Here is a 17,309-nt window from a genome sequence, read left to right on the forward strand (position 1 = left end):
TTTGCCTTCCTTACTGGAATGGGGGAGAGGGTGGGATGTGGTGCAGGGCTTTGTAGGAGAGACCAAGGCTGGGTGTCAGGAAGCCTTCCGTTCTCAGAATCTCCTCTGTTCTAAATCCCATATCTGCAGTCCTTTGAGTTGAAGGTGGCTCTTTGTGGGTCACCATCAAGTGTCTGCCCCTCTATGCCCACTTGGCCTCCATCTCTCTTTCCTCCTTTGGAAAATAAGCGTTCTTTGAGAGGTCTTCCATCTGTCTATTTCATCGGCTTGCCTTCCTCCCTCCTAGCCCAGGGCCAAGCCTTTCTGGTTTTGCATCTAACAGTGTAGGAATCTTTCTCAAATACTGACTCCATGCTGCCGTCCTTCAGTCTTGGGCTCCCCGTGGCTCCCAAGAACGTCCAGTCTTCCAAGCTTACCCCAAGGGCTCTCCCTGCCTGGATTCAAGGATTTCCCCAGCTTCTTCTCTAGCACCCCTCACCACTGACCTCCAAACTGGATGACTCTTGTTTCCCAGGTTCATCAGTGACATCTCTGGGTGCTTGCTCATGCTGTTCCCTCACCTTGAAATGCCCTTCTGACCTGCCTTTGGAGGCCTGCTCACTCTTCAAGGCTCAGCTTGATGCCTGCACATTCCTGGAAGGCTCCTTTCCATGCTCTCCTCTGCTTCTGAGCTGAATATACCCTCTTCCTTCCCTGAACCTGTTTCCCCACATGTACAAGAAAGGGTTTGGGGACTGATCTCTGGGCTGCAAAGTCTCATAAATTGATCTGGGTCGGTGGTGGTTTCTTTTTGAAGGAGAAATGGGTAGTTTGAGTTTGCCAGTGTTTGAATGAGAATACATGTGTGCTTGCACGTGCCAGGCAACATGCCGGCACTTTTTATGCATTATAGACATGCATCCCTGGAGAACAGAGCAGTAAATGGTGAGTCTGGGATGGGAAAGCAGGTCATCCTGATTCCTGAGCCTGTGTGTGTGTTCTCTGCACATGTCCATGCATATATGCATATGTTTGTGTATATTTGTAGAATAATGGTACCCAGAATTGGCGGAGCACTTTAACTTCAAAATTCTCTGATCTGCAGGAACCCTTTGAGGCAGGATAGGCAGAGATCTACAGACAGCAAAGTTGGGCTATCACCAGTAGTCATGCAGCTGCTGGAGGGGGACTGCAGGGGGAGTGGAAAGGAGGAGACCCTGCACTGGCCCAGAGAACCCAGTTGGACCTTTGCAGTGCAGGACTCTGTTCCCTGACTCCAGTCTAATTCTGCCAGCTTCGTCACCCAGATGACCCCTTCCCTGCATCCCCACTGCTCTGGGGACTTGCTCTGGAGCCTTTGCTTAAGCCCTCCCTCTATCTGGAGAGCTCCTCCCTGTGCATTCGGGTCCAGACCTCCCCTCTCACAGAGGCACAGAGCTTTCTCTCCCCTGGCTTCACCCCGTGTACATTTCTCTGGCCCAGCATGGGGCTTCCTTCTGCAGATCACTAGCCCTGAGGTCAGCACAGAAAAGGTGCAGAGGACACCATTGTGACTGCCAGGCTGAATGGGGCTGATTTTGAGGACCAGTGAAAACATAGCAAGTCCCTTCTCAGAGAAACTGCCCAATAAGTGAAGCTAATAACATTGCCATCGTTTACTGCTCTGCTTTTGAATTGAGCTGGGTTTTATGTTGTAATCTGTTTTATATTTATGTCTCAAAACATCCTTATAAGATGGATATTGCAACCTCATTTTACCAAAGAGAAAATTGACCTAAATGATGCTAAATAACTCACCCAAGACTACAGAGCTAATCGGTGGCAAAGCCAAGGCTAAAATGTAGTTCTGTCTGCCTGAGTTGCGTCCTTTCTGCACACATTGCATGGCTCTGGTTGCCAGCGCCTTGTGCTCTCTGTGCCTGTCAAACAGGGCTGCTCTATTGATTAACATGCAAATGATTTTTTGAGAGAGGGCTGAAGTGTAGTTGGTCTCCGCCAGCCACAACTGAGATTTGCAACCCAAGCCCTAGTCCTCGCCAACCACTCTGCTATCAGGTTTTCATCTCTAGAATGATTGACAGGTATTTTTTTCCCTTCCTGACCCAGAACGCCAGGCCTCCAATACTACTGAAATGTTTGCACAATCTTGAAGCATTTATTTAAAAGTTGCTTTTCCCCAAAGGGCCTGGCCTCAGCCAGATCCTGAGCCAGATCCAAAAAAACAAACAAATCCTGTCTTTACAAGTTCTTCAGCTGGGCTGCGTGGGGCGGGTGGGGGCGGGGGTCCCCTGGGTCCTACCTTTCCCCTGGCAGGCTGACAGGCTCGCCCCAGGGCGAGGAGCCCGCCTGCCTGTTTATAGCCCTTTCCAATTCGCGGGCCAAACAGGAAAGGGGGGAGGGGCTTGCAAGGGGGCTGAATGTCAGAAATCACAAATAACACGGGGTTGCTCCTCAAAGCAATGGTCCGAAGAAGTGGAGGTGTGATGTGGACGTGGCTCTGCTCCTCTGGGCCGGGTTTCTTGAATACTGGTCCAGGATGGAGTGAGAACCTGGCTCTCACTTTGCAGGTCTCAACACCAAGTGCTAAGGTGCCTGCAACACCTGTGGCATCATGGAGCTGTCTCCAGGCCCTAAGTGCTGTCCCTGGCTGGGTCTGCATCGTGCTTGGTAAGCCCGGAGGAGTTCCTTCTCCTCTCCGCCCTCAACCATCGGGGCTGCTCTCCAGCCCTGGAGCATCTGCTGTGAACCACGCTTGTCTGGGACTTGGGCAAAGAAGAGGGAAAGGAAGACACAAAGTTATGGAGGGTGCTCCGAGTGGCTGGCGGTGTGCTTGGTACGTGGAGGCTGGCTCCTTTACTTGGCACATTCCCCCCAGGTGGCACTTGCTCTTGTCCCTTTCTTACAGGTCCAGGGACAGCACTGGAACCCAAGGTCTATCTGGCTCTTCCTTCCTGTCTCCTGGTCTCCCCATCAAAGAACTGTCGCCACGCTTGTTGGAAAGCCTGGTCAGGAACAAGGCCAAGCAAGTGCCCGTGTGCCGTGGCCTCCCTCATGTGAGAGAAGGCCTCGCAGCAGGGGAGACCGAGGCCCAGACAGTGGTATTCTTGCCCGGCTTTTCACAGTCACTGAGGGGTCGTCTGATCACAGATGGGCAAATGGAGGCCCATGACTGGGGAGCTCAAGCCAGTCCCCTGAGGTGCTAAAAAGTGGGGGTCAAGAGGGGAGGGGGGATAGTAGAGGACAGGAAAGGTAGCAGAATACAACAGTTACTAATAGGGCATTATGTAAAAATGTGGATGTGTAACCCATGTGATTCTGCAATCTGTATACGGGGTAAAAATGGGAGTTCCTAACCCACTTGAATCTAATGTATGAAATACGATATGTCAAGAGCTTTGTCATGTTTTGAACAACCAATAAAAAAAATAAATGAAAAAAAATAAAAAGTGGGGGTCAAACATTTTGACTGATTTCCCCCAAAGCCCCCTTTATGTGAAGCCCCTCTGCAGGGTGCCTGCTGGGCCTTACCTGGATCTTCTGCCACCAGAAGGCACTAAACTCTTTAACTGCCTCCATGCCTGTCCCAGTCAGTGCCAAGGCTGCCTGAGCCACGTGTCAGTCCTCACATCAGCTGGGCAATGCCGCACCTCTGTCTTTATCCTCTGGAATATTCCTGGGAACGTCTGCCTCGATACTTCCTGTGTCATTTTGGGCAAGTGACTTCGCCTCTTGAAGTTCCATGTCCTCATCTACAAAGGGACCTAATGCAGTCATGGATGTGCAGGTACTCTGTGACCGCCAGGTCCCCTCAGGTGTATGTCAGGGTGGCTGTCACTGCTGGCTCTTCTTGCACTGGCCAGCAGCTGCTGTTGATTGACTGCCTGATGGACTGACTGCTGCTGCTCATCTGAAACACCTTTGTGAGCGCTTTGCACTGAGTTTGGGCTGGGACCATGCTCTGGGACAGTGATTATGGGTACAGGCTGGTTGCTCCTGGAAAATGAAGGAAAATTTTGCTCTCTCTTCCCTGTACCGAGTCCCCCACACCCTTACATATGCTATGGGGGTCAGTCTGGTGGAGTGGGAGGAACAGGCCCAGATCTACCTCTCCCACTGGGGCGCTCAGGAAGGGCTGGGACCGCATCTGCTTTCTCTGCATCTTCAGAGCCCAGCACTGGGTGTGGCACTGAGCAGGCCGTCCTTCCACACGGGTTTCTGAATGAGCATGACCTTGGGAAAGTCATCTCAGTTCTCCCAGCCTCAGCTTTCTCAACTATAAAATGGGGATAATCAATACTATTACCCAGCTCATATTCATTATGCAAATTAAGAAGAGCAGACCGCGTAAAGCTCTTATAATGGTGCCTGGCATGTAATGATAATACTTTCCAGTGCTTAGAGAAACAAAAGCTCCGAGAAGGTAATTGCTTTGTTCAACATCACACAGCTAGAAAGTGACAGAACTAGGAAGGGAATTCAGGGTTGACTGACTCCGGACTCTGAGATATTGATCCTGTGGTATAACACCCGAGGTAGAGACTGCGGGTTGACTCACAGCAACCATTTTATCCCTATTTCAGAGGAATAGAACCTCAGATCTTAGTTGAGCATGTGGATATCGAGAATAAAGATCATTTCCCAGCTTGCCTTGCAGCTCTGGGTGGCAGGTAGGTTCTAGTCAATTAACTGAAGATATATGTGAAACTACCAGGGAGTGTCCTTAAAGTGAGTCGATTTGTGTAACCCCTCCCTCCCTCCTTCCATCTTCTTTTTTTTTTTTTTCCTGTGATACCAGGGATTGAACTCAGGGGCACTTGATCACTGAGCCACACCCCCAGCCCTATTTTGTATTGTATTTGGTCTCACTGAGTTACTTAGTGCCTCGCTTTTGCCGAGGCTGGCTTTGAACTCTTGATCCTCCGCCAAAGGGCCGAGGAGTCTCGGTTTCAGGCCATCTCGTGGATCAGTTGTGCATGCGTGGTCTAAGCACCAACTGTGGAGCCGGGCAGATGGGGCGACTCTTGGCTCTGAACAGGCAGGCAGCTTCAGGCAAAGCACTTTTCTGAGCCTGTTTCCCAGGGCCCAGCTGAAGACACTCATTTGCCAGATAGGGCTGCCATTGCTCAGTCAACGTTGCTTTCCTTCCTTCCCTTTTCCTAATGGGATGACTCCAAGGTTCACGCTAGCTGAGTGCCAGGGAGATGCCCCACTGTGCCCAGATTGACTTTTTCCAGTTCATCGTAGGCAGGGAGGTCATCTAACATACGGTTCTGAATTCACCACTTACTGCTTGTGGGGAAAAGGCACTCATTTCTTAGCAAGATGTTGAAAACTCCCCGACTTGAATATAGTCTCTGCTTCTTGTCTATCCATTCACCTACCTACCTGTCTGCCCTTCTGTCCCTCCAGTCACTTGTTCACTCAACAAACGTCCCATTTGTATCTCATCCTTTTCTATTTCATTTCTTCCTCCTTTTGTTAGTCTCTCCAAGTACCAGCTCTCTCTCACCTAGTGGCTGGGAGCAGCCTTCTGCTCAGTGGGTGGATGGAGGCTGCCACACTCTTCCTTTGCCTCTCACTCACCTTCTCTGCCCCCACATTTTTTGTTGGTGTTTGATAGTTGAACATAATGGTGGGATTCACTATTATATATACACGCACATGACATAACAATATGATCCGGCCAAATATCATGCCCCAGGGTTTCCCTTTACCCTCCCTCTCCCCCTCCCCTCCCCTCCCCCTCCCCTCCCCTCCCCCTCCCCCTCCCCTCCCCCTCTCCCTGGGCCCTTTCCTCTACTCCACTGATCTCCCTTTGATTTTCATGAGATTCCCTCCCACCTTTCCCCCCCCCCCCCCCGTTTTTCTTCTCTAGTTCAAACATGTGAGAGAACACAGATGACCCTTGATTTTCTGAGTTTGGCTTATTTTGCTTAACATGATGTTCTCAAGTGACGATTATTTCATCCTTCTTTCTGGCTGAATAAAACTCCATTGTGTGTATACACCACATTTTCTGTATCCATTCATCTGTTGATGGGCACCTAGGTTGTGTTCACAGTTTGGCTATGGTGAATTGTGCTGCTATAGACATGGCTATGTGTGGGTCACTACAGTACGATGACTTTATTTCTTCAGGATAAATACTGAAGACTGGTATAGCTGGGTCATATCGGGGTTCTATGCCTGGTCTTTTGAGGAGCCTTCACACTGATTTCCATAGGCTGTACTAATTTACAATTCCACCAATAGTGTAAAGGTGTTCCTTTTCCTCCACATCCTCTGCAGGATTTATTATTGTTTGTATTCTTGATGGCTGCCACTCTGACTGTAGTGAGATGACATCTCAGTGTAGTTTTGATTTTCACTTATTGCTTATGATGTTGAACATTTTTTTTGTATATTGTTGGCCATTTGTATTGAAGAATCTGTTTAGTTCATTTTCCCATTTATTAATTGTTTTGTTGTTGTTGTTGTTAAGCTTTTTGAGTGCTTTGTACATTCTAGATATTAATTTTCTGTTGAAAGAGTAGCTAGCAAAGATCTTCCCCATTCTATAGATTCTCTCTTCACATTCCTAATTGTTTCCTTTGCTGTGCAGAAGCTTTTAAATGATGTCTCCCCATTTATTAACTCTTGACATTATTCTGAGCTTCAAATGTCCTATTGAGAAACTCATTCCTTGTGCCTTTGGGGTGTTGACTCTATGTTTTCTTCTAGGAGTTGATCGTTTCTGGTCTAATTCCTAGACTCATCTACTTTTTCTTCAAGGCCAAACTCAAAAGTTCACTTATAAAGCCTTATTAACTATCTTCCCTCTGGGCTTCCACTCCCGATGGCTTGTTTCTTTAGGGGGCATATATATCAGAACATTATTTCTGTGTCTGTTGCCCACTGACCTCCACCCCAACTCCACCAGGGTGTCCTCTTTGTTCAGTTGCTTAGGTCACACACTGCCCAAGGATACCCAGCTGAGGAATGTGCCCCTACGGGCGACTGCATCTTCCCAGAGGGAAGAGGGATGTTTCTAATTCCTACAAAGGCACCTGCTCTCCAGTGATGTGCTCAACTGGTGGAGCCCACCCAGAGGGGGGGCCTTTTTCTCTTTCCCACACACAAATTCTTTGAGCTAGTTGTGGCCCTGCCCTGACTCTAAGTTCCTCAAGCCAGGACCACGTTGGGTCCATCCCTGTTCGCCCAGCTCCTAGCCCAGCAGTGCCAGGCCCCAGAGGCCTCCAGGGATGTTCTTGGGGTTGGAAGAAGAAGGGAAGGAGCAGCAAGTCTCTGCTCTCTGGGCCTGGGAGGGGCGGGACTCTGGGCTTCTGAGTTGATGCAGTGGTGGTGGCAGGTTTGTTTGGAAATTCCCCAGTAAGTGGTGTTTGGGGCCTGTCTCCTGGGGACCTCGGGAGCTCGCTGGAGGACTCGCAGACCAGGGCTCCTCCAAATATTGTTTTAAACTGATGGATGCCACGCCAAGGAGAGAGGGGACAGGCATTTTTCATACACGAAAAACAATACATTCTGGGGCCAAGATGAAATTATTTTACATTTATGCGATAACAGGCAGGGAGACAAAAGACGATGTGGGAGGACATTTAAACTTTCAAAATCATTAGTCACTGTCCCGGCGGGCTACACAAATAAATGATCAATGCACAGAAAAACAAGGCCCTTCGAGGTGTGTGCCGAGGACCACTTATGTGTCAAACAGACTTATTAGATGTGAAGGGAATGATTATTTGTACAAAGTGAAATGAACATGTGCAATAATATTGTAAAATGTTTATTAGTCTAGAGTGTGCTGAATGTTCCTAAAATATATCAGGTTCTCAGCTTGCATTTAATGTACTGTTATAAATGATATCACATCCTTCCAAGCCGATTTTCCGCTTAACGCTAAGCTGCTTTGCTGGGGGAAATCGTGTTTTCAGGTCCCAAGTATGAAAACATGGTGGGTTAAACTCTTTCTTCTACTCTCTACCCCTCACCCCCATCAGTTACCTCCCTATAAAACTTGTCCTGAGTCTGGCTGGGAGGGAAGGGGCAGTTGGTCAGGCCAGATGGTGGATGGAAAAGGAAAAGGAGGTGAATGAGTTATTGTGGTGGGGATCATGAGACTGGAAGTCGGCACACTCAGATTTCAGGATCTGTTTACTAACTCCCTGCTGTGTGACCTTGGGAAGTCCCTTTCCCTTTCTGGGCCTCAGTCATCTCAATCAGAAAAATCGTGATAATGTCTAAAGAGACTGTGAGAGCTAAACATCTGCATATTCTAAGTCCCAACTTGCTGAGACCTGAATCTGGAAGGTCAGAAGGCATTCTAGAAGTGAACAAATAAAGTGCTAGAGAAAAATTTCCAATTTTTTTTCCTATGATTTGGGGATACTCCTACTCACCGTCTAAGGTCCCGTCTGAATGTGCCCTCCCTTGAGAAGCCTTCTCTGATTTCCTAAGCAGTCTTTAATGGAGAGTGCTGCACTCTGAAAATGTCCCTTATGACACTTCTCAGACATCAGCCCATGGTGTCCCCAAATCCCTGTCACCTGGGCCAGGCTCACAGTGGGTGCTCAGGGACTGATTGGTGGATGCAGGCGGGGGTGTGGGGAGCCGAGCTGGTGGATTTTGAAGGTCACCCAGCACTGCCCTGGAGGGGTCCAGGTTTGCAGGTCAGCACTGGCGGAGTTTTGAGCAGGCAGAGGGCTGCAACAGCTTGCTGGAGGAACCCCAGGTAGAATGACCTCCAAGAGCAGTTGGCAACTTACCACCCAAGAAGGAAGAGCAGGGGGTGCAGCCTGGGCCCTAGGCAGGGCAGGCACGGTGGCCATGCTGGGCACCGGCTGAGGCCCAGGCTGGCTCTGGAGGTGGTGGGGTGGGCAGGGATGTGGGCAGAGGTTTGTGTGGAGGATCCCCGCAGGTTGACCTTCTGTGAGCCTGACCGATGCTCTTGGGTTCTTTGGGGGGCCTCTGTTCAGAGCATAGGACAGCTGTGAGTTGAAAGCCAGGTGACCCAGAGGTTCCTTCATGGGGACAATCCATGGGTGCCTGGCTATTCGAGTCACCTCTGCTGTGGGCTGGGGCAGGGGATCAGGACCATGGGATGTCTTCTGGTTTTGTCCTAAGCAACTCGCATCCTTGCCCTGTGGGCAGTGGCTCCTCCTGGCTGGTCACCCTGGGAGCATGTCCCTAGATGGGGCCCCTTGTTCCTGCTTCTCCCACTGCCACCCCAGGGAGACTGAGGCTAGCCTGCGTTCCTCGGGCAGGGATGGAGACTTGGTACTGAGTCAACTTATTGGGCTGCTGTGGGCAGCCAGCTGGGTGGTGGGGTGGACTCTCTAATTGCAATAGAACCCACACTCCCTTCCTGTGTCCCCAGATAGCCGGGTGCCTGCTTCCCCTCTGACCAAGTCCTCCCCGCCCCAGTGCACTCATACTCCCGACATCGAGACAGCCCTCCAGGCTCCAGGTCAGTGTAGGCCACAGGGCTGCTGTGACCATGTAACTCCATGATTTCTGTGGATTAGCCCAGCTGCGGACTTCCTGTTAATGCAAGTGTTCCTAGTCCACGGTGACTCGGGGATCCAGGTGGCCTTGCCATCCATGAGGGTATTGGTCCTCTGCACGCAAATGGTGGGTGGTGGTGGTGGGGCATGGAGGATCACAAGGGGGACTGGGGCTGGCACACATTCTGGCTCACCCACATTCCATTTATTTGAACCTCCCGAGTGCCACATTTAACTACAAGGGAGGCTGGGAAATAAACCCTAGCTCTACCCTCGGGATAAAATGGAGAACCTCAAGTCTGTTCCTTCCACAGCCTCCAAAGTCTTTTCTTTTGCCTTTACCAGGTCTGAGGCATGGGCCCCAGAATTAGCACCCTCATTTTGCAGATGAGAAATAAGACTCAGTGAGGCTGTCCTCCTTGCCCGAGGCCTCACAGCCAGTTGGTTTCAGTGACCATGTCTCCTGGCCTCTACCCTGTGTTCCCTCAGCTGGATACAGTCCAACCCCAACCCTGAGCATCCTTTACCAGGGTAGCGGCCCTTAATGCTCTTTCTAACGTGTGTGCATGTGTCTGGAGACATCCGCAGAGGAGCCCGGACTCCTTCTGTGATGGGTTGAACTTTGACCTCCCCAAAGATGTGCATTGACCTCCTAACCCTCAGTACCTGAGAATGTGAGCTCATTTGGAGATGGGGGTTTTACAGAGGGTACTAAAATGACAATGCGGTCACCCAGCAGGGTGGCCCTGACCCAGTCTGACTGTGTCCTTCTGAAAAGGAGAGGTCTGGGTACTGACACTCAGGACACACACACGGGGAGAAGGCCAGGTGAAGATGAGAGCCGTCATAGGGGTGGTCCCTCTCCAAGCCAAGGAACTCAGATTGCCAGCAACCTCCCAGGACCCGGAGGAGAGGCTCGGAACAGCCTTACATCCCCCAGATGGAATCGGCCCACTGACACCTTGATCTTAGATTTCTGGCCTCTAGAACTCTGAGACGATACATTTCTGTTCTCTAAGCCACCCAGTTTGCAGGACTTGCTGCGGCGGCCCCAGCAGATGAGGGCATCCCCTCTGGGCTGCAGGCTCCTGGGACTGAGGGGCCGTGAGCAGCGAGTGCAGCTTTGGAGAGGCAGCTCATGTGGTGGGAATAGAGGGCCCGGGCTGGGCCGGACTGAGCTCCAGTCCCAGGTCCAACCACTCCCCGGCTCAGTCTTCCTGCCTCTGAATGGACGGGGTGGGATGCCAAGATTTCTGTGGGAGCTGGGAGGAGGAGGCCCAGTGGGGTCAGGAGGACCCACCCAGGTCACCCAGGAGGTTGTCGGGAAGCAGGGTGCGTGCAGCTCTCCCCAAGCGCACGGTGATTGCTCTTTACCCTTGCCTCCCAGCAGTGTCCCCGGCAGCCTGACCTCCTTGAATCCTCTGTTCCCCGGGTGGCCCTGCGTGGGTCTGGCTGTGTAGAGAGGCGGCTCCTGAGAGAGGGTGTGTGAGGAAGGCTGCTGGTGTCCTGTGGGTTCCCACACTGCCCCTGGCTGCCTGGGTGGAAGGCAGAGGCTGGGTGGCCGGCAGCCCTTGGACTCCACGGCCAGGGCGCCTAGGGACCATCGAGGCTGAGCAAAGTCTCTGGTGGGAGGCTGGTGCTCCGGGTTTTTCTGACCTCCCTTCTCGTGTGCCTCCGGTGCCTTCTGAGAGTCAGGCCGGGGACTCAGGCTGCCTGACACCAGATGAACAGCAGGATCTTAACACCAAGAATTTTGCAGTTGTCAGATTCTTGAAAGTGCCTCCCTGACTCCCTGCCTTTCCTGGTCTGAAAGACTATCTGAGGCAGGTCTCCAGCGAGGAGTTCCGAGGCCCTGCCTCAGCCACAGCTGCCTGACTGCTCCCAGCTGGAGCTCAAAAGGAGCTGGAAGAGAGCAGAGAGAGATGCCGGTTGGTAGAACTGGGGCTCACAAAGGTTGAGTATTTGAAAAGCAATGGCGTGCTGGGCCCGGTGGTGCACGCCTATCATCTCAGCAGCTTGGGAGGCTGAGGCAGGAGGATCACAAGCTCAAAGCCAGCCTCAGAAACTTAGGGAGGCTCTCAGCCACTTAGCAAGACCCTGTCTCAAAATAAAAAATAAAACAGGCTGGAAGTGTGGCTCCGTGGTAAAGCACCCCTGGGTTCAATCCTTGGTACCCCCACCCCCCCAAAAAAAAAATGAAAGAAGGGAAAGTGATGGCATGAGTGAGGTTTGGCGAGGCCCGTTTCCCAGGGCTTCATATGACAAGAATCTGGAGGTGGTATGCACCAAGTTCAGTACAGGCTGGCCAGACAGAAGGAGGAAGCATAATCGAGGCTGCATTAATGGTGGTGCACCAGGAAAGGTACCACGTCCAGGAAATAGCAGGTGTCTTGTCTTTGCCTCATCTGACTGTCCACCCAACACAGGAATTCTGCCCGCCAGCCTCTGGGGCCAGGAGTTCTTTCAGGGTCAAAGTGGATCTGTCAGAAAGTTCTTTTCTAGTATTTTGCCCCCTTGTAATTGTATTAAAATGTTTTCCAAGTACCTCCCGGGTGCCACACTGGTTTTGCCTCTGTTTTCTGATGTTCCTCAAACTTGTCTGCTCACCTGTCCTCCCAAAGTCTGCATTTTCCAGACAGTGACCCCCCCCTTTTTTTTTTCTCTAGGGAGATTGGTCCTTGCTCCTTCATCTGTTTGTGCTAGGACACGGCTTGCAGAACCTTTTCTTCATGGTTGGGACTCACTTTATTATGTGGCCATTAACTCTTCTCTGGAACTTCATGTGGAGCTTGGAGAGGCCAAGGTGATGATAGAGTAGTAGTATCATCATCAGGCTCTGAGGATGCTACTACTGTTGATGCAGCCAGAGGTGGCAGATCCAGGTACTGTGAATGCCTGAGTTTCCGTGACCAGAGTTTGTAAACTGGATGTTTCTTCAGCCATGGTTCACTCTTGCTCCCCTGAAGGGGCTTGCCGTAAGCCCCACAGTGAATTAGAGAGCTGTGTGGCTGTGGCTGTCCAGCTCTGACCCCTTCCCTGGCTCCCTGATCAGGGCTTTCCTACTTCAACCTGCCTTTAACTGAAAAGGGTTAATAATGTAGAGTGCCCTAAAGCCCAGCTCGGAAAGTCCCTCTCTCATCTTGGGATCAGTTTCCCCAAGTGTAAAGTGGGGGGGTCAGTCTACACCTCTGGAGGGTCCCTCCAACCCTGAGGTCTGGTGCTGGATGCACGAGGTGGGCGTTTCTGTTTCCACGACCTGCAGGGGGACGGAGGATCCCGCGGTGCCACTCACAGCCCACTTGGTGTAGACGCTCTTGAGTCTGCCAGGAAGCCATGGGAAGAAGGGTCCCCCACCTCCCCTGGACTCCAGGGAGAGTCTGCCCCCTGCGGGGAGGACAGACATTAGCCTCTGTGGTCACCAGTGGAGGTGCCTGTTTGATCTGGCCCGTCCAAGGTGGGAGGCCTTTGGTGTGGGTGCAGCCCCCCTGCTGGGGAGCTGCTCTCCATCTTGGCAGGAGGGACGCTCCCTTGATCAGGGCCGAGTTCTACGGCGACTGTAAATTCTCAGGGAAACAGCCCCGTTGGGCCTAATTTCAACCACTTAACCCAGAGGTTGCATTTTTGCAGTGTTCTGCCAAATGCATTCGTCTCTGCGGTGCTCAGGAGAGGAGAGCGGCGCTCAGCCTTCTGCAGCCCAACAGTGAATCGCTGACGGTCTTTCTGTTCTCACCTGCCCCAAGCAGCATGCGGGCTGGGGAACCCCAGCCCCCTTCCTTCCCACTCCCACATGTTGAGCCTCCCTGGCGGTGGAGGGGGTGGGGTGGGGGGAGGCTGATCGGCAAGTGCAGGTCAGTGGAAATGCAGTGACAGACTTCAGGTCGAGTTGTCCAAACAGCGGCTGAAATGGGCAAGGGAGCCCTAACTACCAGTCAACCTGGTTAAACATCGTGGGCCTGTCCAAGCAGTACCCCAGCCACCCATCAGCGTAGGATCTTCAAACCAAGAATGGGTACCTTCAACAGAGGGCCAGACTAGCCGGACACCAGCTCCGTTTGAATAACGTGATCCAATGATGCTGGAGAATTGTTCCACTCCATTGAGCAACCCATCGGCTTGATCAAACGACTCGCAGATGGCCTGTCTTCAGAGTTAAACAAAACCAAAACACCAAACCGATTCAATAACGAGCCTGTAGGTCCAACAATGCCAGAACAATGGGTCAGTCAGGTCGCCTAATAGCAACACACCAGGGCTCTTGTAAACAGCCAATCGACGGCTTCAAACAATGTCCAAATATTTGGATTAATTCACTCAAGCATCCAGTCAGTTCAGTCAAACCCAGTCAACGCAGTCAATGAATGCCAAAACACCTATCCAACCTAAACAGCAGAGGCTCTAACCGCGACCAAGCCACCGGTCAACCTGGTGAAACCACCAATCACCACAGCCAAACAAGCAGTCAACCCAATCAAAGAATGCAAAGGCAGCAGGTCACGCTGGTCACCAGGCAGTAACAAAACACCCACTCCGTTCTGTCAAACAAGCTCTCAAGCAGGAGAGCCCGTGTCTAAACATTCAGTCAATTTCATGAAGAGCCAGTTGCCTCGAAACCGTGAAACCAAAACAACCACTTAACTTGGTCGCATTAACCAGGCCGTGTGCTTAGGGAGGCACCCCCTTCCCTGTCCAGCTTCGCCTCTGGGCAAGCGTCTTCTGAAGTCGGGTGGTCAGCACAGCCAAGAGAATGGTTCACTTCTTCGTCCGTCACCAGAATGTCCCCCGCCCAGTCTCACAGCTTCCAGGAAGACGTGCAGTCTGTCACTCATTTGGGTAAATAAACTCTCTAATGGGGAGATTGAGTGTCTCAGGTCAGGACAGAGTGGTTGTGGTGGAGGGGGAGAAAATCTGAGAAAGCCGTTCCAGCCCCTTCTCCCCAGACTGCAGCGGGGAGGGAAGAAGTCCTTTCCAGAGTTCCTGGTTGCCCAGCACTTGGCTCAGGGGTACTTTTCCCCAATGACTACAACTGTGAGGGGTGAGCTGCTCGGTACCTGCAGTGACTTGGTGGAGAGCTGTGGCCCAGAGTGTTGGGCCACTTAATTGTCAGTACCATCCTGGTTTCCAGGGTACAAGCAGGTCCCTGGGACCAGAACTCTCTCAAGTCCAGGAGCTCTGGTCACCACCAGATCACTCTTTATATTTTTGTAGTTGTAGATGGACAGAATGCCTTTATTTTGTTTATTTTTATGTGGTGCTGAGGATCCAACGCAGTGCACAAATGCTAGGTAAGCGCTCTACCACTGAGCCACAACCCCAGCCCCAGATCACTCTTTAGAGCCTAATGATGACAGTAATGAGCTCTTGCTATGTGCTCGGCACTGGGGTAAGGAGCCCCTTGCATCATTACGGTTTGTAAAACCTAGTGATCCTGGTCTTGGTTATCATTCCCATTTTACAGAAGAGGTTCACAGAGGCTCAGAGAGGAGAAGAAAATTGACTAGGGTCACGAGGGTATTGGCAGGGCTAGGATTTGGAACCAGCTCTAACTTGAGAAGCAGGCTGAGGCTCTGAAATCCTATTGAAAGAAAGAATGAAGGAATGAATTGACCTGACTGCATTGTGCCAAGTGACCTGAACTGCATTGTGAGGTGTGTGTGTGTGTGTGTGTGTGTGTGTGTGTGTGTGTGTGTGTGTGTGGTGGCTGCAGAAGAGGAGATACTTCATTCGGTGGAGACTCAGGTGTAGACAGGTTGGAAGCCTGAACCGCAGTCAATCACCATCTCAACTTACAGTCTGCCCTGGTGCTAAGCCCTCTGGCCCAGCCATGCCAAATGAGCATCACTGATTCCCAGAGGCCAGCAGGTCCTGGGCTACCCTGGACTCAGAAGGCTGTTTCATGGGACAGGGGCTAGAGACTTAGAGACTTGCTCAATTCTCATCACAAAATTCCCCTGGGCCCCAGGCACCTGCCTCCTGTACCTGGGCAGCAGGTCCCAGCCCACCATTGACCATGATTGACACCCTCCCTCCATTCAAGGGAAGTTGAGTTGACTCACCTCCCGCATTAGGCACAGAGCATTTTATTGAACGCTAACGCAAATCACACGGGCAGAAATGTCGTAAAGAGAAAAGTAATCTTCTGACGGAAAAATAAATTATCAGCCGTGTTCCCAAGGAAAAGAAACATTCTTAAATAATTTCTCTTGATGTTGGTATTGGCTGGCAGTGTGCGCCAGCCAAGCAAATGGTAATTTCCAAATTAGATTATACATTATGTCATATTAGTTTTATATTAGAAAAACAAACGGGATGGGAGGAGAAGTGCCAAGGTTGGCGGGCCTCGTGGGCCACGTGACGTTTCCACTGCAGCGTGTTTAATGGTTCTGGGAGAGGTGGGGGCAGAGGCAGGCTCTCCGAGGAGAGATGAGATGGCTCCCGGGCCAGGCCTCTGTGAGTGTGGGTGCAGCCGGGGCTGAGGGTGTGGGACCCCTGGGAACACCAGTCTTGTCCTCCTTTCTCAGGGAATGTGGATCCTCCTTAAAGGGGCTGGCCCAGAGCCCTGGCTTTGGAGTCGGCCTGTCCTGGCCAGTAAGTGTCTATAGGGGCAGCAGGTGGAGGGGTCAGTCTGGAGGAGGGAAGGCCCAGTGGGCCCTGCTGGCATATCTGCTTCTGTTCAGAGCAATGGGTACAGATGTCCCTGCATCCCACAGCAGGGAAGTGATAAGGGGTGGACATCAAGTTATAGTGCCAGCTCCCCTGATGAAGGCAGGAGCACTCTATCAGGCTAGGTGACAGCTGAGGAAATGGAGAAGCAGAGAGGGGAAATAACTTGTCTGTGGCCACACTTTTGGGAAATGGCAGAGGCTACAAATGAACCCAGGATCCAGGGCTGTTGTGATCCCCACATGGTGTGTGAGGCTAGGGTCACAGTGTGAGATGCCTGTGAGGGGACAGGGAGTGAGTGATGAGGTGGCTGCTCAGGAGGGTTCCTGCAGATGCTGACACATCAGACCCCCGACCCCAAAGTCCTTTTCCTCTCGCAGTGCTCAGCCTCCCTCAGACTGTGCACTTGTTCGTGTGTGAATTTGGGCGTGTCTGTTAGCCAATTGGGGGCCTCTCAAGGAAGAGAAGGGGTCTTTGGTTATCTTTTTAACAATCGTACACAGCACAGAGGTGGACACCATTTTGGACGGTCAAAGTAGGAGAAACAGGAAATCTAGACGGTTAGAGCTGGAAAGCACTCTGGGGCCTCAAGGGCCTAAGTCAGGTTTATAGATCCAGGGACTCCAAGTCTGCAAATCTGCCTCCTGGCCCAGGGACAGTTATTGCTCATCAGCCACAGCACCCCTCCCTTAAGATCTTCTCAAGCAACAGACCCCCTACCCAAAAAGTCCTTGACTGATACTGCTAATCAACCAAAGGTGACACTGAAAGGAAGCCCATGTCCCACCCTGGGTCTAGCCCACTTTCTAGTTGCAACTGAGGAAACCAAGAGCATAGAGGTGATGAGGCAGCCTGTAGGGAAACAGCAGCCAGTCAGGTACAGACAGATCTAGAACCCATCTTCCAGGGCAGACAATGGGGTGAAAGAGAAGACAGAATAAATCCATCAGCAAGTATCGAACAAGTAACAGTGCGTGCCCAGCTCTGGCGCACAACTGGACAAGAGATAAAATAGGACCCAGGGACCATCAGGCAGCAATGCAGGCTAGAAAGCCCTATCACTTTGGATGTTCCTATCCTCAAAATCTTTTCCATATTCCTCAGGAGATCTGGGTTCTAATTCTTTTGGTAATCTGTGTCCTCTCTCTGGACCTCAGTTTTTCCATCTGA

General features: G+C 51.5%; 1 long non-coding RNA gene across 1 annotated transcript in view; it reads left to right on the plus strand.

The window, feature by feature from the left end:
- Positions 1 to 3,425, plus strand: part of LOC144368044 (uncharacterized) — a 97,093-nt gene extending 93,668 nt beyond the window's left edge. Inside the window, exons 4-5 of the long non-coding RNA XR_013427769.1 lie at positions 2,547 to 2,646; positions 2,885 to 3,425. This is a non-coding gene — a long non-coding RNA (uncharacterized LOC144368044). The remainder of the gene's footprint in view (positions 1 to 2,546; positions 2,647 to 2,884) is intronic.
- Positions 3,426 to 17,309: the final 13,884 nt, after the last annotated feature.

The sequence above is a fragment of the Ictidomys tridecemlineatus genome, chromosome 11 (genome assembly GCF_052094955.1).
Source record: "Ictidomys tridecemlineatus isolate mIctTri1 chromosome 11, mIctTri1.hap1, whole genome shotgun sequence".
NCBI classification, from domain to species: Eukaryota; Metazoa; Chordata; class Mammalia; order Rodentia; family Sciuridae; genus Ictidomys; species Ictidomys tridecemlineatus.